This window comes from Felis catus, chromosome F1 (assembly GCF_018350175.1).
Source record: "Felis catus isolate Fca126 chromosome F1, F.catus_Fca126_mat1.0, whole genome shotgun sequence".
Classification (NCBI taxonomy): domain Eukaryota; kingdom Metazoa; phylum Chordata; class Mammalia; order Carnivora; family Felidae; genus Felis; species Felis catus.
In genome coordinates, this window is record NC_058384.1 from 5,918,870 (window position 1) to 5,943,992 (window position 25,123).

At 45.3% G+C, this 25,123-nt stretch overlaps 1 long non-coding RNA gene across 1 annotated transcript; it reads right to left on the minus strand.

Annotated features, from left to right (window-relative positions):
• Positions 1-1,342: 1,342 nt before the first annotated feature.
• On the minus strand, positions 1,343-25,123 carry LOC109495530. Its single transcript, XR_002739182.2, has 3 exons — positions 24,971-25,123; positions 24,496-24,640; positions 1,343-1,466 (listed from the first exon to the last, which is right to left on the minus strand). It is a non-coding gene; the product is annotated as an uncharacterized LOC109495530 (long non-coding RNA).

The following is a 25,123-nucleotide window of genomic DNA, read 5'->3' on the forward strand; positions in this document are numbered from 1 at the left end:
TAAAATGTACATGCCAAGTTCAAGACTTTAAGGAGGACTGAGACCTAGTTCACTTTATTTCTTCCTAATGGAAGATTTGTCATTGATATAGAAGGTAATGATTGATTTTTTCAAGTTCTGGTTATTGGTGCTTCTTAGACCATAGGTTCATTTATTCATCAGAGATTAGGAAGCACCTACTATGTTCAAGAGAACATACATATAAATTTAAGAACCCATTGTTGAATCCTTTCTTATGCTTTTATTATTTTATAATTAGGTAATACTTTTTGGCTTTCCCATACTTTTGTTAGACTTTTTGAACGGACTTTTGTTACAGTGATATTTCTAGCCACTGACAAACAAGTTGCTTTGTTCTCACAACTTTTCATCTGGCATTAAATGTCGTTGCCCAAAAGATTATACTATATTGTATTTTTAATTCAAGCCCAAATTATAGCATTTTAAATGAAATTAGAGCCAAGTCCCACTGGTATTTGAAAGTGGCAATTCATGATTTCTCCATATTATGTATTCCAGCATTTTTTTCTGTTTTCCCAACCTGTTCTGCCGACCGGTTTCCAATTCTGAACCATGTCTTCAAGCATGATTCTCCAGGAAATTTCATACAATTGGGAAATATTCTCTCTATTTCAGAAACAAATAGCAGCTAATTTGATAACAAATCATGGCGGAAATGCAAAGTGTACATTCATTTCCCCAAATCTGACCTTTCTTTCCCACAAAACTACAGCGAAGAAATCCCATTCATGGATTTCATCTCTGTCAGGACAAAAATATAGAATTGCCTCCTCTCTGAAATCTGCATTTATCAATTATGGCTTTCTCCAGGAAATTCTAATTTGCAAAAATGCTCTATATCCCAAGCTTTAACAGTTGGAGGTAGATGTCCTTAAGGATGGGGAGGGGGGGGAAGTTCTTTTTCAAATGGCACATTTACTAATTATAAAATGCTCTTATCTCTTTGCGGCCAAAGCCAAAATGAACATGTGCCTCGTACTAAGAAATCCCAGGATTGTCACAACCCGTGCCAGCTGTTGAGGTTATGACACCTGTGCCAGCTTCGCCAGCTCTGCCCACTGTCATCTGCTCCAACTGCTCCATCTGCACTGTTTGTACCAATTCTCCCATTTCTGCATCTGTACCTTCTGCAGAGACGTTTCCAACAATGCCAGCTGTGTCATTGGTGCCAAATATGCCAGATGTTCTATTTGTCCACCCTGGGCCAAATCAATGCAGTTCTGTGCTCATTAGTTTTAGCTGGTAGATTCTATTTTACAATTTTTTGAGACGTATTTAGATGGAATCCAGGCAAAAATCCCCCTTACAACCATTTCACATCGCGCTCTCCAATCTTTTTTGCCACTGCAACTTTATCTAGCAACATAAAGTTGGTCAGTGTCCTCTTGATCATATTAAACTCATTCTCAGTAACCAGTTCAGCGTTCATTGTGGCAGGGCCTTTCCTGTATAGAAGAAAATATTGCAGAAGCTGTGGGACACAACAATAAATTGGCGAGCTAATTAAAAAAGAATAACTTCGTTCAGATAAACAAATTGAGAATGTGCAAAAATCAATATGTCTAGCCGATTAGAGTAATCTATGGCATAATGTTCTATTAGGCTGTCTGTTTATTGGTCTTTAATTGACAGAGTTACATGTGTGGATTGATGTGTGTGTCATCCATTCCCCTTCTCTGGGTTAGGGTTAGTATTAACCAAGGATGCATGCAGGGGTAGGGCCAGGCTGTTGCACTGGCCACTTACTGATGGAAGGAAGCAAGGTCAGGAGCTTATGCTCTGGCCGGAAGCTAACTCTCTCTCTTCTCTCAAATGTCAATTCTACCAGTGCCAACACAAACCATTCTTTGGATAAGAATGCGCTTTCATCTGTAAGGTTGAAAAACAACAAAAAAAGTATTTTCATACTCAAAAGCTCAGTATTCTATATCATTGCAAACCCAAAAGTAGTGTTTTCCTCTTCTCTTCTCTTTTTTCTTTTCTGTTCTCATTTAGGAAGGCCTTTCTTAAGGAGCACTAACACTTAATCTCCAAACTTTACACCAGATTCTTTCCTCTCAAATCATTTTCAGATATGGAGGATGAACCCAGAGTCTGTCATATGAAAATTGATGCTTTACTAAGGGATGTGAGGTCCAGAGGACATCACACTACCTCCTATTTATTCAGCTTGGGTTATTTAACCTGCTGTTTCCAATGATGAAAGTTGTAACCATTCTCCAGTGCTTCAAAGCATTAATGGCGATGTTCTTGACAACAGATAAAATGGCTCACGATTACATCCAAACATTTGTACTCAGTCTATGCATGTGGCAAGGTACAGTGAGGAGATGTCTCAACAGCTTTATGAGGTTTCAAACTCCACACAGTAAACACTAAGCTTCCACAGGGAATTACCAAATTACCCTAAAACAAATGAATCTGTCTAGGTCTTAGGCTAAAAATCCTAGTGACCTCATTTTTTCCCAGACAAGGGTCTGTAGGCTGAGAGTCCAGACACACATGGACAATGGTTTCAGGACATGCCAGTATTCCTGTATGGGTAGAATACCCTCGATTCAATCATACTTTCCCCTTGGGGTCAGTGATCATTTCTCAGTATCCCGAGTCCTTCACTCTCTTACCCAAATTTCATTTGTTTCTGATCTTTTCACTCCGTACCTTTTTATAATCTTCCCTGAACGTAGAGAGGAGACTGAATAAATATTGATTAATTAAAATGGTGGCTTTCTGTCAAAATATGCCCAAGTTCCTAACTTGAGAGATCAAGTCTGATTCTGCTGACCCTACTTCTAGAAATGCCACAGACTTTTTTATTCTAATTCCCTATGTTCCAAGATGCCAAGAGGGAACATCCGTAATTAGGATGAAAATAGTTTTATGATTCGTTGGGAGTGTACCCTGTATCTTCCCAGAACATTTTAATTAATATAACTTCTGCTCCCTGCTGACAAAGATGTTTCCGATGGTGTTTTGGCCCAACATATTTACCGCCTTCATTGATGTGAGTCATTTGAATACTTGGAGGAATCCATAAACTTCAAGGTTTCATGTAAAATACAGAATCGAGTGTCACGAGTGCCACGGAGGCATACACAGCTGAGAATATTTTTCATCGCCTATCAGGCCTTTTGTTTTACATAAGTTTTTAATATGGTGACCATGAGAACATTCAGATCTGCTGGTAAAGAATAGAAAACCACACATTTCAAAGACATGCAGACAAAAAGATCCAAATGACTTTGAAATTTGCTCTCATGACAGTTAGCTTCCCCTTTAGATAGTTGTTTCTCTGGAATGAGTAAGTCACCATGGACTTACTGTGCATTGATCTCCTAGCTACTTGGAGTAAACAGAGCACCTTGGGCCTCTTAAATTTCTTGACTACGTTTCTACTACTTCCTCAATCCCACTGTCCACACTTTCAATTTTGGAAGAACACAAATCCTAATGTAGTTCCCTCATCAGTAGGGGCATCAGTATACCCTGACTCTTTAAATCACAAGTACACTAGCAGTTATGACAGCAATATTTAGGAAAATGCTATCAAAGATGGCAATAACCACACTGAGGGGCCATGGCTCCATCAGCACTATTGCTGTCATTTTCACCACCTGATTACTTATTTTCAGGAAAACGACATTGTTTGACTCACTAATGTTCCAAGCCTTATATTCAGTTCCTAAATAGTCCCCGAACTCCAGGGCTAATACATGTAGGTGAGCTATCCACGCCTAGAAGTGAAGACTGTCAAAATGTCGAACAGTTTGAGGAAGTAGGGAAAGAGGGTAATAGAAAACAAAGCAAGGCAAGGACAGAAAAGAATAAATCACTGCACCAAACCAGTAAGATAAATGGATAGAAGTGGGTTGTCTTGGTTGGAAACAAGGAAAACAGAGATCATTAGTACAGACCCACTAATCCAATCAGAAAACAGGTACTCAGAGCATATCCGAGCTCACACAACTTATTAATGGCAAAATCAAGTGCAGAGAAAACCTATCTTCAGGTTCGTCATGTGTAAACTGTAAAATACAGATGATAGTAATTGTATGGAACCCAAAGAGTTTTGAAGATTAAGTGTGTCAATTGGCAGAAAGAATTGACAACAGGGTCTGAAAGACAGTAAACACTGTGGGTTAGCCCTCCTCCTCCTCATGATTAGGATACTTGGATCTGTGTGATTTTTATTCTCTTATATCATACAAGCTGTATCTAGGATACGGCGGCTGTATCAGCTCTGATGCTGAGACTTCAGCACCAATTTAAAGTCACACTTTTGGGTCACCTGGGTGGCTCAGTCAGTTAAATGTCTGGGTTCTTGATTTTGAATCAGGTCATGATCTCATGGTTCCTGGGTTCAAGCCCCATGGTCGGGCTCTATGCTGACAGCACAGAAGCTTCTTGGGATTCTCTCCCTCCTTCTCTCTGCCCCTCCCCACTCACGAGCGTGTGCTCTCTCTCTCAAAATAAATTTTAAAAAATAAACATTTAAAAAATAAATAAATAATCTTATTTCCAGGTTTTTAGCTGGACCATCAAATTTGTATTACAAAAAAGGAAGTTGGAATGAGACTCTGAAGTTAAGCAATGACCCAACTGTTTTCTGTATCCTACCTGGCACACAATGTAGATATGTAGTCAATGCAGAGAACACGGAGGTGCCCATATGAATGGAAGGAAGCAAAGGCGTGATTAATCTAGACTAAGAGAGGCCACAGCAACAGCAATATTTGGCTTCAGGAAGAAAACACACTCTCAGTCGGTAGCGTGTTCACACATTCTCATGCAGATACTTCCCAGTTATCTCTTTGGAGCTAACCACAGGTAATGGGTGTGGAGGATTGCTTGCAACCACCAAAAGCTAGAAAGGCACGGGAGGATCTTCCCTAGCACCTTAAGAAGGCACATGGCTCTGTAGACACCTGGAATTGGGACTTGGAGCTTCTAGAACTGTGAGAGAATACATTCCTGTGGTCTTCAGAAATGCATTCTAGGGTGTTTTATTGCTGCAGCTCTGAGAAACTAACACAGCTTCCTTTCCCTAAATGTGGATAATTAGATGTGTCTCTAATACAGGACCCGGGTCCTTGCTGAGCAATAGAAAGAATAAGACCGCAGGGATTCCAGAAGAAAAATGCCATTCCAAATGGAACCAGTTAACCATGTCCAGAAATTAGGAGGAGAAGACAGGAAGGAAATTATAGTAGTTACATAATAAAATGAGTGTCTCATATTTGTAAGGCACTTTAGACTTCCATTTTTTACTATCAATCACCAGGGTGGGCAATGCTAGACCAACTGAATCAGAACCTCTTAGGAATAAAGACCCAGGAGTGTGTGTTTTGAAGAGGCTCACCAGGCTATCCAGATGCACCAGGAGAGTTAAGAAACCACTTTGTAAGCCCAGTAGTGCTCTTTTCTCTTCATTAAAGCAGCCTCATAACAGAGACATTTAAATACATTTAAATTAATTATTTAGAACTTCAGAATGCTGAGCTTTAAATGCAAAATGTTACTTCATGAAAAAGGTTTGGATCAAACTGGGTTAACTTGTCCTTTCTTGGCTTCTGCTTTCAGACTCATCTCTTGCCTCACGGCAATACGTTCAAGTTGGACTGAATCATAAAACCCAGAGATAGAACATTAGCTCCTGAGTTTGCTCCATATGCTCCTGTAGGAGTTTGCCTTGTAGTTAACCTCGATACAACTCAAGATCCATCATAACAAGTGCTGGAATGCCTGATGCAGACAGAAACATGTTAGAGATAAGTCACTGTGCTGGCATTTAGGGCGACTGCAGATACATGATGATACCTAAACCCTGTTCATTGTATCCTAAGTATGAATCCACAGTGGGTTGGACATATACTAGGTAACTTTTTGTGGTTTTTGTTTGTTTGTTTTAGAGAGACAGTGTGCGTGCACAAGCAGGAGAGAGGAACTGAGTGAGAGGGAGAGAGAGAGAGAGAGAGAGAGAGAGAATCTCAAGCAGGCTCCACACTCAGTTCATAGCTTAATGTGGGGCTTGATCCCATGAACCTGGGATCATAACCTGAGCCAAAATCAAGAGCTGGACGCTCAACTGACTGAGCCACCCAGGCACCCCTAGATAGCTTTTTTCAAGCAAACACTTCAAATTGTATGTAAAACACATTTTATGCATGGAAGCAGAGTTTCCCAGCCTGTGACAATGGTACACTTGTGTGGCCCAGGTGGTTCATGGATGCCAAGATGGTGATACCTTCATCTTGGGGCAGCCAGAGCTTTTGAGCTAGTTGCCTTCAGACATTAGCAGCCTCACCCCATTGGCCATACACATATTACCATTTTCCATACGTGCCATGACACAAAGAATGTTGTAGAACCAAACAGCACAAGCCAAGTGCTGGGGCAGCACTCGCTAGACATCTAGATTCCATGGGCCAGTAACATTAAGAAGAAAAAAACATAGAAGAAGCAATGAGGAGTTCCCAAATTTTTATTTTGGATGTTAATACGACACAAGTATTATCCTTGGCTATAATTTTATAAAGGAAAAGGGAGTGTTGAGCTGTTTGTTTCCAAAACATTCACATTTTAAAGTAGCTCACATCATGCAAGAGAGCACAGTTCAAACATGTAGTGCTAATAAAACGCTTTATCAAGAGTAATTGAGTCTTCTCTGCCTGCTTTTTATTTTTTAAGTTTTCAGTCCTATTGAAAAGCTGAAATAACATCGCAATGAATATCCATCCCCTGAATTCTTTAAATTATCCACATTTGCTTTATCTCCACCTTTTCTTTCTGCAGAACCATTTGAAAGTTACGACGTCATGCTGCTTCGCTCCTGAGTACTTTGTCCTGAATCCATAAGAAAAAAAATTCTCTGAGGCTCTGGATGGCTAAGTCTGTTAAGGTCCGACTCTTGATTTCAACTCAGGTCATGATCTCGTGGTTTTTGAGTTCGAGCTCTGCATCAGCTCTGTGCTGACCGTGTGAAGCTTGCTTGGGATTCTCTCTCTCTCCCTCTCTCTCTGCCCCTCCCTTGCTTGCATGCAAGTGTTCTCTCTCTCTCAAAATAAATAAATATAAATTTTTTTTAATTCTCCAAAACAGCAACAGTACTGTTGTCCCATGAAAGTTAACAAGAATTCAATGTCACCTAATAAACAGTTCATATTTAAATTTCACCAATTCTTTCAAAAATACAGTTTTTTTTTTCCCATTTGAGATTTAATCCAATTCCATATACTGTATTTGGTTGCTATATCTTTTCAGTATATTCTGATCCATGTGTTTTAAAAAAAATCATTTGTTTTTCATGACATTGACTCTTTTGAATAATCTAGGCAAGCTGTCTTGTAGAATGCCCTACATTCTGGAATCGTCTGTTATTCATGCTTGGATTGAGGTAGAAAGGGCATTTTCAAACTCCAGAATATATAGGAAAGACATAATCCAGATAAAGTGAGTATGCCGAAGTTAATGGAGAGACTCTCCATAGCTTCTATTTTACTCCTTATGGAATGTCAATAACTTAGCCACAGAATGGCCCTCTTCCACAGGCGAGGATTAGGTAACCACCATTCTAGAGAATAAAAATGATTCTACCACAGACTGTCTATCAACAAATGGTATCACTGGTAAAAGATGCCAGGTCTTCAGAAGACTGACCTAAGTTCCCACCAGGGTTCACTTAACAGGCTTTAGGGCAATTACTCATTTCAATCAATGTGTTGAGCCAACTCAGCCTTATCTGACCCTGGATATTGCCTAGGATCAAAGTCAAATGTGGTAGGGCCCAAGGTCTACTCATAGTTGACAAAAGGAAACTAGAATTTGGCACCTGCTGACTTGCCGAGAGCCCCATGCCTACGGCTGTTGGGAGCACCCATGATAGCCTGGAGGACTGGAGCAAGGTGCACAGGTAAAGCTGGGTGGAGAGGTTCACGGTGCTTACACATCACCCACCTGCCTTTTTCCAGAACTTGCTCGGTGCCAGAAATGTCCTAATTACCACATGCCCCACTTACTGCAGAGCTCTTTCAGTCATAGACAATAAACTACAAACACATTTAAGCGTGAGCAAAAAGTTGTATCATGGGGGTGCCTGGGTGGCTCGGTTGGTTGAGCATCAGACTCTTGATTTCTGCTCAGGTCATGAACTTGCGGTTCCTGAGTTCGAACCCACGACAGGCTCTGTGCTGACAGCTCGGATTCTGTGTCTCCCTGTCTCTCTGCCCTTCCCTCACTCACTCTGTCTCTCTCTCTCTGTCTCTCAAAAATAAATAAACATTAAAAATATATATAAATAAAAGTTCTGTCATGGTACTATGGCTTTCACCAAGGGACTTCCTTAGTTATGCTGATTAGGATTGTAATGCGGGACACAGGATCCAGGCCAGAGACAGACTCCAGGCAGGACCATTGTTTCCTCTCTGGGGCAGAGGGTCTCCAGCTCCACCCAGCAGTCTTTGTGGGGTGCCAAAAGTTCTCCTCCCATGGGGAGGTCTATAGCCCTCGGGGTGGGGGTGGAGGGAGACCTTCACTCCATCAGGTGCTTTCTCTCCACCTACAAGGCACATTTGTGGCGAGGGAAGAAGAGAGAGATGTAGTAGCCCCCCTCTGAATGGTTTGTTGGTCCACCCCACTCCTGAATGCACCCCTCACCCTGGTGACGGGGTGCACAACACAGGGCAGTGCACACCCAAAGTGTCACAATGCCAATTTATTTTAAATGGACACTCCTCTGCTTCTGAAAAAGTATCTGCCCGAGGCTTACAATAACAGACACTTCTCACCTCCATTACTCCACTTCCAGCCAACCACTCTGGTGTCTGTTCTGGACCATTCTTGAACTCACTGCTTCTCCTCAGCCTCAGGGGGATGCTTCCCAAACCAAGTTCAGCCAGAGACGGTGGAGATGGCATATTGTGTGTCCACAGCAACCGCCCTCCCCCACACACACACACCCCACAAGGTCTCCTTCCATTCATTCGGTCACCGTGGTCTCATCTCTGCTGGATCTCAACAGACAGAACATGAGCAGCAGTGTGCAGACAGGAGCAAGGAAGGGCTTCAGGTGGGGGAGATTATCAGTCTGCAGAGAGAAATCTAAATACAGCGACAGGAAAGGTTGTGAGAATCTCACTGGAGGGAGAGATTCAAGCTGCCTGCAGTCGGTGGTCAGGCCATACAGGTAGGAACCCCGGAGCCTCCCTGCTTGAGGGAGAACAGAGGCCATGGGTTTTTTTCAGGGAATTTAGGCAGTTTCAGTAGGTGATCAGTGAGATAGAGCAGAGTCAGAGGAAAGAACCGATTGTCAGAAGTTTCTAGCTTGACAATTTAATCTGAATGTCAGTGCCATTCACTAATAAAAGAAATTCTGAGAGACTAGGTTTGGGGGTGGGTGGGCAGAGATGAGCCATTTATTCATTTATCTATTAAAAAAATACCTTCTTTAGCACCTACTGTATACTGGGAACTGCACTGGTTTCAGATGTACTAATTTTGAGGTACCATTAAACTACCCAGAGGGAATGTTAATTTAACTAAATTTAAACATGAATGAAGCTCAGAAGATCACTGAGGGCAGACACCTCCCCTCAGAAATCATCCCTGTTCCTCTCTGGGAAAATTCTGCTTCTTGGAAGTCTACTTCCTTTTGACTATATCCTTCCTGTGGACATGTTAGCTCTTTCGCTGGGTTATACTATATTTATTTAGCATACTTAGCAATTGTCTAGCTGCCCCATTCCCTGGGCTGGGCGAAATCCTACATCTTTCTATTATGGTTGATTGAATTATGTTCTGAGTTCTAAAGGTTTCCTACTATCCCAGTCTGTAGTCTCCAAGCCAGTAGTTCATCACAGGTAAAAAACAAAACCAAAATAAAGTCTGGATATGAGACTGAGACTTCAATAAATGTACAATGCTTATGAATCTTTCCAACAAAAAGATCAAACTCTACAAAGGAATATATTTTCTTATCTCCTGCTAGAAGATTATCCATTCTGCCTTGTTATGGCCAGTATGTTCCTCAGTTTTAATAATGGCTAATTTTGCAAAAATAAAAAAAAATAAAAAGTAAATAAATAAACAAAATAAGATAAAATAAAATAAAATAAAATAAAATAAAATAAAATAAAATAGTGTTTGTAATCTAGACAGAACTCATGGCTCATGATTTCATCCGTGAGACCAGGTACCACCTGCCCTCTCATTAGAGCTTCCTAACTTCCTGCCTGGTAAAACTTGCAAACCACAAATCATCACACAATGAAATGATATCAGATGTCTCTGTCTCCTTGATAGAACTCGCCAAACCAATGGTCAAACCAAAGAGCTACATTTAGGGAAGATACATCAGGCTACTTTGTTGATGTCACTTAATTGATCTCACGTCCTTGACGGGTACCCTCAAGACGTTCCGATCCCTGGTAATGGGATTCCCAAGTTATTACCTCCATGCAACACAACATGGGGAGACCGAGTTCCCACCTGTGGTAGCAAACAACAGCACAAGACTCTCTGGCCTGTCCCCAAGGCTGTTGCAATAAGACCCAGCAAACTGGGGCCTTGGTTTTGGCTGCTGTCATTCTTCTGGAATTCTGTGCATCCCATGAGATGAAGATTCATTCGTATGATCCAACTCACATGTCTCAGATGTAAGCAGAGGTATTCATAAAGCCTTCACAGGGAAAACACTGTATTAGAGACACAACATCTAATGATCCAAGCTTAGGGAAAGGAAGCTGTGTTAGTTTCCCGGAGATGCCTCAATAAAACACCCTAGAATGCATTGCTGAAGACCACAGAAATGTATTCTCTCACAGTTCTAGAAGCTCTGAGTCCCAATTCCAGGTGTCTACAGAGCCACGTGCCCTCCTAAGGCTCTAGGGAAGGATCCTCCCTTGCCTTTCTAGCTTCTGGTGGTTGCAAGCAATCCTCCACACCCATAGGCTTATAGCAGCATAACACCAATCTCCAAGATCAGATAGTGTTGTCTTGTGTGTCTATGTCTGTGTCCAAACTTCTCTCTTCTTATAAAGACACCATCACTGCATTAGAGCCTACCCTGATCTAGCACAAACTTGATTACATTTGCAAAGACCCAATTTCTAATTAAGGTCACATCCATAAGTAGGGGGGATTAGGGCTTGAACACATCTTTTTGGAGGATGCAATTCCACCCATGACAAGAAAAAAAAAAAACCTGCAGGCTTTTGGCCTTTGCTCTTTGTAACAAGAGGAGAAATAGAATCATTTTTACTAAAGTCAAGATGCTACAAAGTTTTTCTAAAAAAAAGTTTTAAAGTTATATGAAATAGATTTGCATTATAATTTTAAAATATATCCTAGGGGCGCCTGGGTGGCTCAGTCAGTTGGGTGTCTGACTTTGGCTCAGGTCATGATCCCACAGTTCATGAGTTTGAGCCCCACATTGGGTTCTGTGCTGACAGCTCAGAGCCTGGAGCCTGCTTCGGATTCTGTGTCTCCCTCTCTCTCTTCCTCTCCCCTGCGTGTGCGCTCTCTCTCTCTCTCTCAAAAATAAACATTAAAAAAATAAATATATATATATCTTAAAAATTAAAAGATATAAAAATCTGAAAATGTTATTAGCATGATTTGATTTACTTTGAGCTTTTAACATGTGAGTCAAACACACTAATAGGACTCATGGACAATTATAGAGACAGGAGCAGTGTATGGTAGCAGCTGGGTGGGTAAAAGCAAAGCGGAAATGAAAACAATTCTTTGGGACTCCAAAGATTCAATAGATGCTTTTAGCACGTCCAGAGAGGTGCTCAGCCATTTCCAACATTTAAGATTCCCATTGCAGAAACATGGCACATAGAGTCAGAAAACCGAGACTAGGGGCACCTGGGGGGCTCAGCTGGTTAAGCATCCAACTCTGGATTTCGGCTCAGGTCACAATCTTGTGATTCGTTAGTGTAAGCCCTGCATCAGGCTCTGTGCTGGCAGTGTGGAGTCTGCTTGGGATTCCTTCTCTCTCTCTCTGCCCCTCCCCAGCTCACTCTAAGTAAACAAACAAAACTTAGAAAAAAGAAAAGAAAAAGGAAATCGAGAGTATATACCTACTTGCAATCCAGTAACCCATCCCCGTGTGAAGCATACGAAATGCAGAAATCTAACACCAGGCACAGATGCCCAGCCCAGACTTGTGCTCTCCATTAGCAAGGGCAGCACTCCACACCGATTCAAAAAGAACTGCCATCGGTGTTATGCTTTTACACAATCATCTCTTTCTGTGAAACCAAATTGCTCTATCACCTTTCAATTCGGGTCATCATAGCCAAATGTTTTCCGAAAGCAATTTGCAGCATTTTGCTTCCCAGGACCACACCCTGCCTGGACGGTACAATCATCATCTTCTCATGGAGCTAAAAGGGTAAGGATTAGCCCCAGGATGCTAGAATCTTGAACAAACGGATTTATAGCCACTCTCACATTGCAGAGACATGCTAGCACTCCAGCTAATACGTACAAATCACCACAAATACAGAGGGCAACAGGATTGTCAGAGGGTGAAACTTGGGTGATATTAAGTCACTCCATCTTCGGCTTTTCCCAAAGTCACCCTCACCATCCACTGCTCTCCACCAAGGCAGGACTCAAGAACCAATCAGCAGTCACTTTTTCTGCCATCCGTCTGGGCTCGTGCAAAATAGTTCCAATCCAGGCTGTACCCAACTGAGAGCAGGTCGACACTTCGGAGATCACCCGGTCTCGGGCAGAAAATACTCAGGACCCGTGAGCCAAGCCTCCCAAGTACGGGTAATCACCTTGACTGGTCAGGTGCAGGGGAGATTTCCCGGGCTGTCACGTGCAGGACATGGCAAGATCCCTCTGTCCTGCTGCGTTTCCTTTGTCAGTTGCAACCAGCATTTGAGACTCTCAATGTTGGACAGTCACTGCTTGCTTTCTGCCAGATCCTCTTTCCAAAAGCCCTGACTGGGCTGTGCACGGCCCAAGACACACTGTGTGCCTGCTTTTCCCACTTGGCTGATGGACCCCTCCCCCCAGACCCTAACTCAGCATCTGATGTACAGCATCAAATGCCCAGAGGTTTTGCTCAATGAAAAAATACTTCTCCAGGCAACAGTACCTAAGGCCTAAGTATAAATTCATCCTACAGAGTTGATGTCACAAGCTACTCGGGGAGTGAGGTGTGATGTGGGTGTGTTTGTTTCCATAGGGACAGCAGGAAGAATGGAGATTAGAAGGAGGGATCTATTTAGGAAACGTATAGGTTTGTCTGCAGCTCCCAATCAACAACAGGGCAGAATGAAAAGGTGGGCTACGGGTGGCTGGCCATGAAGGGCCGGTCACGGCTCTGGGGGCCTGGAAAGGTGGGCAGGAACTTCAAGGTGAAGACGGTGAGAAGCCTGGAGACAAGCATTTCTGTTCACTGCTCCTCTTAGCAGGTGAGGCTGGCTCCAGCCTGAAGGAATCTAAAGCACACCAGGCTCTGTGTCACCTAAGGTTTACCTGTCACAGGCTAATTACCAACAGTGAGGACAACCTCCTCTCACACTGGTCTGGCTTTGTATTTTCTTCACCCTTTCCCGCCATGGCTGCGACCTTACTCCAGGTTGCCCTGGTGGCCTCTCTGGCGACCAGCCCTGACATGCCTGATTCTTTCTCCCTGCTCTCCCTACGTGACAGCAGGGACTCTGCTGGTGGTCCAAGTAGGTGCCTCTTTCCCATGTTGCATCATAACTCGCATGAGGGACTTGCACACACTCAGAGGTGCCACGCAGTGAATGAAGTTGAAGATGCAGGCCCTTCCCTGGTCCAGGAGTCTTCTGAGACTCAGGGAGGGTCCCTGGTACTCTTGCATTTGTCCCTGTGGAAGGTTCTTCCCGTGGGTGCACACCTACACCTACACACGCATATGCGTAGACTTCTATTCTGTAAACTCCGGCCCGTGCACCCAGACCCATCCCCGTCCTCACATAGAGCTCTGCACATCACTGTCCTTCTCAGACTAGCTATGCTGTCGGGCAGCCTGACCTGGCCTGGAAAACCCCATTCCCCAAATCCCATCCCGTAGGGTCTTCCCAGGCCCCTCCACCAACAAAGGCCCTCCATGTCTCCCCATCTGTTTATCGCAGATAAACTGGTCTCTGATCTCTCCGAGCGTTTCTTGACCAGAATCTGGGGTTGTGCAGATAAGAGCTTTGTCTCTGCCTTGGCTTGCTTCTTTGTTTTCTCTAAGATTTCCTCTTTCTAGTCATTCTCCCCTCCCTCCCCCCCCCCCCCCCCCCCCCCCCCACTGAGAATACAGTTCTCTCCTGCTTTTAAAGGCACATGTCATGGTACAAAACAGAATTCTATTTGGTGGGGAATCTCATAGCACTGTTGAAGTCTTAATGTAGAACTAGGCAGCAGAATTCAAGGTCAGTCTGATAAGGTGGATTCCGAGCATTTTTACCTTCCTTTGAAACAACTTGAATTTGGGGCGCCTGGGTGGCTCAGTCAGTTAAGCGTCCGGCTTCGGCTCAGGTCGTGATCTCGCGGTTCATGAGTTCGAGCCCCACGTCGGGCTCTGTGCTGACAGCTCAGAGCCTGGAGCCCACTTCGGATTCTGTGTCTCCCTCTCCCTCTGCCCCTCCCCTGCTCATGTTCTGTCTGTCTCTCAAAAATAAACAAACATTAAAAAAAAATTAAAAAAAAAGAAATAACTTGAATTAAATTCCGCATTACTAGTTAACTTGTTATTCAGTTACTTCATCTTCACTTGGGCATTTCTCCCTGCCCTTAGGTGGTGTCAGGGAAGCAGCCTGTATGACCTCCTCTCATAGAAGCCTTCTTTAAGCTCATCAAAGGAGAGGGCTCTTTCCTGCCCCAGGACATTTAAACTCACTTTTCCCTCAGCACTCTTACCTTAACTCCAGAGCTGGCCAACTTCTTCTCACCCTTCATAACCCAGTGTCATTTTTTAAGAGATATTCCCTGACTATCTCAAGGAAGTCCATTGTCATTCTTTCTTTGCTTGGTTTGTTCCCATATCATAATATGCAAATATATATGAATAGATATATTTTTAACCTTTTATTTTCCTGTGCCTTCCTTCAAACTACAAGCTCCATGAAGGTCAGGGCCACGCCCATATTTTTCTGCATTCTACTCACAGCAGGAAGTGTGGTCTGAGGAAGGATTGTCATTGCCATGACAACTGGCCAAATCACCTTACTTGCCTTGGATTTTCTCACAGTCCTGACAAAAGAGACATAGAACGTTGTCCCAGGCCCCTGGGAGGGCTCTTCCTAGTTGGGCAGGAATGAGAGAACTTTGTTATTAACATCCTCTCCTTCAGAGTTCAGGAGTTTTCCTTTGAGGTGTTACTGGTAATAATGTGGCTTCTCCAGGGCCTCTACCTTCTCCCTGCCCGTGATTTCCCCAACAGGCTGGCTCTCCTGTGCTCGCTTACTGACTCAGAAAGGGTGGACCAAGGACAATGGACACCACATGGGACTGACTGGTCTTGCCAAGTTTCACCTAGGGCTCCCCTCCACTTGGGACAACAGAGTTTCAAGAGACAAAGGCATTATTTACATAGCTCTCCCCCAGAGCAGAGGGGGCAGTGGTCCGTTTCAACACCAGGGACAGCTCCCCTGGGCCTGAGGGAGGCAGGGGCCTTCTTCTCCTCTGTTACAGCTTTGAGCCACTCTCCCTCTGTACTAACTTCAGACATTCAGAGAGCCATTAGAAGGGTATGTTGGGCTCGAGGTCAGGCTTCACCCTGTCACCTAGCTCAGAGACTTTACTTTGGAATCTAGTATCTCAGACCTACACCCAGCTGTATTGGGAATGTGGCAGGGCTAGGAGTGGGGAGTATGTTCAGAATCCTAGCTCCTTCCATCAGGAATTTACTGTCTGGTCAAGTCTGAGTTAGTCTTGGCAAAATACTAATTTGGAAGTTATCGATTCTGGTTGCCTTTTCCTTCTGTTAATTCCTACAGAATAGAATGTTTATATGGATGACAGCTTCGAAGATCTTAGAAGTTGGAGCTTGTCCCTATGGTTAATGGGAACAAAGTTGGGTCTTCAAATGGATTGGAAATTTCTAGGACTCTAGCCTTCCACTAACCTTGAAGGATATGGACATCCTTAGAGACCTGGAGTCCAAATAAGCCTCCAAAACATGTTCCCCAAAACATTCACCCTGGAGCAGACGCGACATGCGTAGTGGTGCTGAGGCCGGCACAACTCTGCAGCCAAAGTTCCTGGAGACGTGTGTGGAGATGGCTCAGAGGCCGGCCACCCATAGTAGCTGGCAGGGAAAACCACCAGCAAAGGTTCACAGCTGATGCAGAATGAATTGCTTCTGGGAAGTTTTGCATGGCAGTCAGGATAGCACAGCCCAAGGGAATTGGCAGATCAGTGACAGCAGGTTAGTTCCGAAAGTGACTGCAAAAGAGGCCTTGGGGTGGGGTTCCTGGGGTCTCAGTCAGGTGAGCATCCAACTCTTGATTTCGGCTCAGGTTGTGATCTCACAGTTCATGGCTTCAAGCCCCGCATTGGGCTCTGCACTGGTAGTGTGGAGCCGGCTTGGGATTCTCTCTCTCTCCCTCCTTCTCTGTCCCTGTCCTGGTTGTACATTCTGTCTTTCTCTCTCAAAAACAAATAGATAAGCTTTAAAAAAAAAAAAAAAGGTCTTTTGGGACGTTGACATTGTACTGTGCTGTACTGGTATTGTTGATACCCCCACTGACTGAGAAGATACATAATGACAAAAAGATGCTATGAGTTCAAGCCTTTAAGTGGATTTATATCTAATTAGATACAGAAGCATCCACACACATTTTCAAAGGAGAATGCATATATTTATCTAAGAGATTCTTCACCCAGTCTACATTCAGCCTCTGATGGACATACGGGTGCCTGGACCTTTCGGAATGTCTGAGCACCATCCAGGCATCCTAGTCCCCACATTCTAACCATCAGATACAATGTCAAAGGGACTAGCCCTTCAGGCATGACACAGACAGGCATCAACAGGGTTTTCTCAATGGGGTGACAAACCCAGGATGCCCTTGGGAATCAGGACCTTGGTCAGTAGTCCCAGGTGGGGAGAGGAGCAGAGCAAGGGTCAGCTCCAGGGAGGAGGACTAGCACAAGCCACACATGGTTGGGGCGCCTGGGTGGCTCTGTCGGTCAAGAGTCCAACTCTTGATTTTGGCTCAGGTCCTGATCTCAGAGTTCATTAGATCAAGCCCTGCATCGGGCTCTGTGCCGACAGCACAGACCCTGCTTGGGATTCTCTGTCTCCTTCTGTCTCTGGCCCGTTTTGCCCGCCCCCCCAAAACAAATAAGCATTTTTTAAAAAGCCACATATGGTATAAAGAAGTCCATCCAGCAGGCTAGGGCTCAAAGCAGGATTCTGCCTTGTAGAGGCTGTTAGAGGTCAGAGTGCTAGAACAAGGCAGGCACAGGGCGGATGGAGCAGCACAGGGCATGGTGAAACACAATACTCTAAAGGCACATAGGAGGTGGGCACAAACCCCTAGGGCTGGTTGACTGCAAAGGGCACTAGCGGGCATGGAAACTTAACAGACATGGCACAGCCATGTACATGTGGAGTCTGCAGGGCATTCAGTTTAATTCTCAGAGCTGCAGGGGGCGGACAGGGCTGAGATTGCCTACATCTTTCTATTGTCGGGATTGATTCGGGACCTGGGGCCAGACTGAGCCCGCCAGTGGGGGCGTCAGAACATTCTGTGAGAGGAACTGAAGGCAGCAGCCTGGGAGATGGACAGAACAGCGCAGCCCGCGTGGAACCACTGCATCCAGCCAGGGAACCCACCAGCACACACTCCCCAAGATTATCAGGACTCTAGCACGTTATTTAGGAAAGAACGACAGAGAGACCTGGAATAATTCCCGAGCCTCCCCTCTTTTTGCACTCTTCCTGCATAATTGCATTCAGTGGGAAAACATGAATACTTAGGGCCTTGCTTCCAAAACAGAAAATAAGAGTGGAACAGTTTTATGGGCAGAATCTTTGTGGGTTCCCTTGATTCAGATCCTTATTGTAATTCAGGAGCCAAAAGCTCTTCTACACCGCCCCCACAACTCAGGCTGAAGCTACCTCTCCAGACTGGAAGAAACGGCTCCTAGAAACAGCAACACCCCCCCCCCCCCAATCCCAGCCCTACAGAAACAGTTCCACATCCTTTGTCTCTGCATCAAAAACAGGATGATTAATGTCGACGGTGCTGATGCTTAAAAAGGGATCTCTGAGACCCAGGGATGTTATCTAACTGCAAGTGTCTCAAAAAATGCCTTCCACAAACCTCAAAGCACTCTTCATCAAATACACCCAAGGGAGCAGCCGCGAAAGGCCAGGACAATAAATTGAGCATGGATAGTGTTCAGAATAGTAAAAAGTTCCAGGAATGGCCAAAAGTCGAAACAATGCCTCGGACAGGGGAGGGCGTTCTGCCCTGAGACTCGCATTCACGGATGGTAATAAATAAAAACTTCAGAGAGAAGGAAAAATTGTGAGCCAGGAACAGGGCAAGCACATGCCTGCTTGGGACCCTCATTATGACTCTGATTGGTGTCACATGCTTCCAACCTCGCCTGAACAGGATGGCATTTTGGCAAGAGAGGACTGTAGTTCATTCAAGAGGAAATGGTCAGGTGCAGCCCAATCTTCTTTCTGTTCTGTGCCAGCTCAGGTCATTCTGCGGAAGTAGGATCCTTACCCAGACTGAGCTCTCCCCATGGCCCACGCAATAAGGAAGTCACCTTGCAGAGCCCGGATTCAGGCACAGCCTCTACAGACGAGATGGGGTAGCCTTCTAAAGCGCAAAGCCATTCAAATCCAGGACAGAGTTTCCACAGAAGGAATCATGGCCAGTCCTCTTCTGACTTTATCACCGCCCCCCCAACCCCGCCTTGACCACACAGGTGAAGTTCAAAATTACAGTTCATCCCCCAAGTCACCAGGCTCAAGTACACAGTGATGAGAACAGCACTAGGAGCTGGTCACCTACTGCCTACCAAATGTGGGCTTTCTGCCACATGCTATTTAAATAAAAGTCACTGACGAATGGTTGCTGGTGTAGAAGATTCCTCTGGTGCCCACCCAGCCCCTCCACTCGTCCCCGATCAACATCTCTCCTGTGAAGCCCAAGCGACACATGACGAATCAACCCCATAGGTAGATGCTAAGGGGTCTAAATGAATCATAGTGAGCTCATTCTCCCTGCCAGAGATTTGGCCCAGGAATGCACACGACTTCATGGCTTTCCTCCAGCATCTGTTGAGGGGTGGGCGTGTGGCCTCAGTTGGCCAATCGGCCTTGAAGGGAAGGACTTCTGATCCATGCTTTCTCCCTGCCTCCCTCGCTCCCTCTCCCTCTGCCTCTCCTCTTCTGGGTGTGAACAAGGAAACACAGGGTCCTTGCTGCTGCTGCTGCTGCTAGTAGTTACCGAGATCCCAAGAGGGAAGCCATTCTCTGAACAAAGCTGATGCAGAGATTGGACAGGTATGCAATCACTGAGAAGTGGAGCCTGAGCCCTAATCGTACTACATCTGGGGCCCACCTCAGATTTCTTGATATGAGAGATGACAAATGCCCTTATTTCTTAATTAAGCCACTCCAATGTTCTGTTACTTATAGCCACTTATAGCCTGAAGTACCTTCATGGATATACCTGGAAGTAAAGCTCTTTATCTCTCTCTCTCTCTCTCTCTCTCTCTCTCTCTCCATTATTTCCTTTTCCTCCCTAAGGAGGCCACTCTGCAGTTTTTCTTGCTGTGTGAACTTAGGCAAATCTTTCAACCTCCCCGCTCTTCAGTGTCTTCATCTTTTTTTTTTTTAATTTGAGAGAGAGAGAGAGAGAGAGAGAGAGAGAGAAGAATTCCAAGCATCCTCCATGCCCGGCACAGAGCCCGACACGGGGCTCGATGCCATGATGCTGGGATCATGACCAGAGCGGAAATCAAGAGTTGGACACTGAACTGACTGGGCCACCCAGCCACCCCCAGTGTCTTCATATTTAATGGAGGAGTTGGACTAGAATGACTTGTAAGAAGCCTTCAAACTGTAACATTTGTGGTTCAAAGATTAAATGGTATAATGCTTCTACTAAAAAGACAAGTGTCATATTCAGTAGGTAAACCACTGAGATTAGTTCAAACTAGTTCAAGCTTGAGGCACAGAGTTGCCAAGGCAATAAAAAAAAGAAGGTTTGAGAAGACACGAAGCAAACTCCCATACACAGCAGGCTTCAAGTCAATGAACACAGAAAATCAATGAGGCGAAAACCATGTACCCCTGAGAATGAATGAGGTGAAAACAAATTGACCACAAAATCGTATGTTCCCTTTTACACTCAGCCAAATAGACGCTCTTCCCAGTCACTCTGTTGTGCCTCTTGGCTCCCACTATGCAAAGATAAGGAAAAAGGACCCAATCCCTTATTCATGAGAAAATAGCAGAAGGCACCAGAATGACTGGAGAAAGAAGGAATGTTGTATGAGGCAAGAGGTTCTGAGAGTCCATCTTGCTGGCATTTTTTTCTCCTTCTACATTCTTATGGGCATTTTGTTCCTACTGAGTCTCCAGTGGACTGCATCAAAGACGGTCCAAAGACGGTCCAAAGAAGGACCAAAGATGGTCTCAGCTCAGAGTAGTTTTGCCCCCATAAAGGACTGTTCTGGTGCCCCTCCAACAAGACAAGGATGCAGTGAAGGAATCAGGAGCACATGTGACTGGGTGGCAGACAATCTGGCGGAGAGAGCAAGAGAGTACTATACTTAAGGATGCAGGGAAAAACAAGGCCTTCTATGTCCCAGGTAGCGACACCAGTGAGAGCATGGAGAGGTGCCTTAGGGACCCGGGTCAGGAAGGGAAGAGGGTGCTTACCTACACTCTCTGGGTTCCCAACTTTTAGCATCATCCTGGCATAAAAGGCAGTTCTACAAATAGTCATTGCATTGATGACCAAGGTGGGGAAAAACACATCTAAGTCAATGAAGATGCTTTATGGTACCAAGGTATCAGGGAAATTGGACAAAAGTAGGAGTTTCTGGGGACCCTGACTGGAAAAAAAAAATGGATAGAGACCCAGTGCAGCAGAAGAATATTTATATTAGCGGCTTTCACCCTTAATTGCACTTAGATCACTCAGAGAGATTAAAAATAAGTCATGAGGCTTAAGCCCCACCCCCAAGAAATTGTGATTTGGCTGGTCTGGAGCAGGGTTAAAGTTTGAGACCACTGGGTGGGGTTGCGGGGAGGGAAGCAGAGCTCTGATCAGCTCCAACTACTGGTTCTCTGAATCCACTATGTGTGGTAAGTTTCATGGTAGGAGCAGGTCTATGTTTTTATCTCTGCGCACCACCACCATCAGAACTGTCTTCCCAAAGCTCTCTCCTCTGTAACCCCAATGACTCTCCATTATCGGCAGGTTAAAAATCCTGGAACAAGTTCATGGCTTTCTTTTTTTTTTTATTTTTATTTTTTAAGTTTATTTTGAGAGCGTGAGTGAGTGGAGGAGGGCAGAGAGGGTGGGAGTGAGAGAGAATCGCAGGCAGGCTCTATGCTGTCAGCATGGAACCCAATGTGGGGCTCAAACCCACAAACTGTGAGATCATGACCTGAGCTGAAATCAAGAGTAGATGCTTAACTGACTGAACTAAGTTCATGGCTTTCTTGTGCCTTCCTTTCTTGTGATTCATCAAGAGCGGTGTCATTGTCACATTTAGACATGGATACCGAGGGATTTCTGAACTCTAAATAAAGATTTTTTTTTAAATCTTCAGAAAAGAGAGTTATGAGCCCTCGCTTCAAAGGAAGAGTCAAGAAACAGACCAACATAAAAATTTCTCTCTTGGTGGACACATTTGTAGGAAACTCTGGTTAAAGATCATTAAATTCTTGACTGACAGTCCACTGAGGGGGAAGCTAATCTCCCGGAGGCAGGCTCTCTTTAAGCTCATTAAAGTTTATTTTAAAATTACTTAAGCATTTTATCAGGAATATTAATTTCTTCCCAGAAGGAAGTAGGAAAATACATCATGCAAAGAGTTCCATCCAGACCAGGTCTGGGACAATTTTTCCTTTCTAATGAAAATCTTACAACTCTCTCAGAAACTAAAGCAACTCTCTTTGCTTTAATTTCTTTTAAAGCAAATAAAATCATTCTGGAACTATCTCATAGTCCACTCTAACATCGGAAGACAACGAACGATGTCTTCAGACTTTTCCAGAAGAAAGCTGTCTGATCCAAGATCTCCGTACCCAACAATAAGTTATTCATATGTAAGAGCAAATTAAAAATATTTTTTGCTATGCAAGGATTCTAAATGTATCCCACTTTGTTCTTTCTGGAAAACTCACTCAAGGAGGTACTCTAGCACAACAAAAATGAAACTGCAGCAAAAATTTCTAGAAAGAGGGAAGCAAACTGTCAAAGTTATGGTAAGGAACGGACACAGGTGACGATAATGTTATTGTAAAATGTAAAACACATGCTAAGAGAGACGTCTCACGAAACAGAAGAAGCACATGAGAAAAGGCAGCCCTACTCTCCTGCTCTGGGACATCCACGTCCCCCTTCTCGTTTTGCAGTATGGCGCGAGATGGTAAGTGGCCCAGGAGTCTTCTGCCTGGGGGGGCTGAATGTTTTTACACACTCACCTTAGCGTAAGCCAAAAATACCCCTTTCCTCCAGCGGCACCAAAGACTGAGATGTTCTCAACTCATTCCTAACCAGGGACAACCCTAAAACGACCTTCAGTAAATAAAGCAAGAGATTATAGCCAGGATGGAACTAGGAAATCGACCAGCATTTTGGAGTTGTGCCCTCTAATCTCGAAGCACAAAGTCGACTCCTCCAAAAGAGCCTTCCATGAAGGGGCTAAAAGGAGAAATTGCCTGACACATCGCAGGCAATCCATGCATTTTTTTGAGGGGGGGGAAAGGAACTAAATATTAGCAACCAGCTTAGCTGATTGGCCTCCCCACATACTTTGGTAAGTCATGTGCAGCTAAGCTAAGTAACTGTGCGCATTCTCATCCAGCTGATTTGTTAGAGGTCAAATCACAGAATCCCACCTCCCGCCCCCCCACCTTTTAGCAAGACTGCTTTATGCCTTACCTTCTGCTTGGAACAGAGAAGGCTGGGTGAGGAGGGCCAGGTGGGACGTGGCTGGGTGAGGAGGGGGGGTGACCTGCAGCCACTCCCTACTGCCCACAGCCTACACTCCTCAGTGCTACCCTCTTTCTAGCCCAAGGGAACTCGAAACTTAGAGGATTTTCACTGGAGTGTAGCAATAGTTGGAAATTGCCAACTTCTGTCTGCTCATACCACCCCTAGACACCGCAAATGTTAAGCTAACACCTCATTCCTTACACACACCCTCGCCCACCTCCTCTCTCTCCCACCCACCCAGAGACAGCAGCTTGCTCCAACATGCCGAATAGCCAAAGGCGACATTGGCAGAAGCCGCCAGCGACCTGAGCTCCTGCGGCTCCCAGCAGCCCACACTCATTCAGGGTTTCAGTAGGTGCACTAGAAAGCCAGAGCCCCGGCTCTGAACCCAGCCCTGCTTTCGACTGTTCTCTCCCGCTCGGTGCCCTTATCTGCGAAACGACAAGGTACACACAGTGCCTGGCGCCAAATGTTGCTCCCCTGCCAGGATGAGTCATCAAAAGGTCTGCAGGAGCCCGAAGCCGCTGTCCCGTCAGGTCTGAATCTGTATTTTCAGAAAATTCAAACATCTGCCTGGAGCTTTCTCTTTCGCACGTCTGTGTCTACCCTTCTCCAGATAAGGTCTCTCCTTAAACACCCAGTGGCTTGGCCTGGCTTCAACGGGGCGCAGTGAGAACTCAAAAGGAAACCAGGAAGAGCGCATTGCTGGCCTCGCCTGGACCCGGGGGAGCGCTGCGAGGGCGGCGGGGGCGGCGGCAGGTGCCCCAGATCCGGCCGCGCCCCCCCGCGCTGCGCGCACCTCGGGAATCTTCGAAGGAAGGAGAGGAAGGAGCGAGGCTGCATCAGCGCATTCTCAGCGCCCCCCACCCCCGCACCCCGCTTTCACCGCCAGGGCCATAGTCCCCTCTTTGTGCCCCAGGGCGGGCACCAGTCCTGCATAATGACCCTCCCTTTTCCAGGTCCAGCGACTCTGCTCGGAGACCTCCCCCGTGTGCACCAGGCGGCTACGGAGGGTGGGGGTGGGGCACAGATCCCAGCGAGTCCCCCACCCCCAGCCACAGCCCCGGGCCGCTCTCCCACACTCTCCTGACCTGAAGGGCTCCTGGGGCCCAGGGGGCCTGTCGCCTGCCACAGGCGGACCCCTTCCAGGAAAACGCTTTGGGCTCCTTGAAAGGGAAAGTGGCTGTACTGAAAACAAAACAAAACAAAACAAAACAAAACAAAAAAAACACCGAATCCACGCTAAGAGGTCCCCGGGGAAAGGATTCCAGTTAGCTGCTCTTTCAGATTTACTTACTGCTCAGGATGCCAAGAATTGGCCAAAATTCCAGGGGTAGGAGTGGAACAGGGGAGCTGGGATTGAACTTCGTACCCCGAGATGACTGCAGGTCTGTAATGTTCTATAGGGCGCTGCAGGGTAGGATGTAGAAGAAGGGCCTGTTCTGGAGGAGAGAAGGGGAAGGACGTTCCGAGGAGGGTGAGAAAAGCAGTCAAGTCAGTAAAAAATGATAAATTGTCGCTGGACGCCACAATCTGCCAGGGAATGTTCTAAACTGCTCCAATGTAATGTTACCACTTAATCTCGGGGCAATTCTAGGAGTCTGAGGTAGATAAAGCCGTTCTACCCATTTTGCAGATGAGGACACGGAACCACAGCGCTACTAACCCAACCTGCCACTGAATGGAGGTGGGACCTGGGAGGGGCTCCCCTGGGTCCTGCTCCTTTTCCAGCTTGTAAAACCAGGCTAGGTGGCAGGCCTTTGGGAACTTACCTGGTTTTAGGTAGATTCTAGCTCGGCTGTTTGGACCAAGTCGCTTAATCTCTGAGTCCCAGTTTCTTTCTCAGGAATGAGGGTGATCACGGTTGACTTTTCAGGAAGGCTGTGAAAATCAAACGCAATGACATACTTGCACGCAGTCTGCAA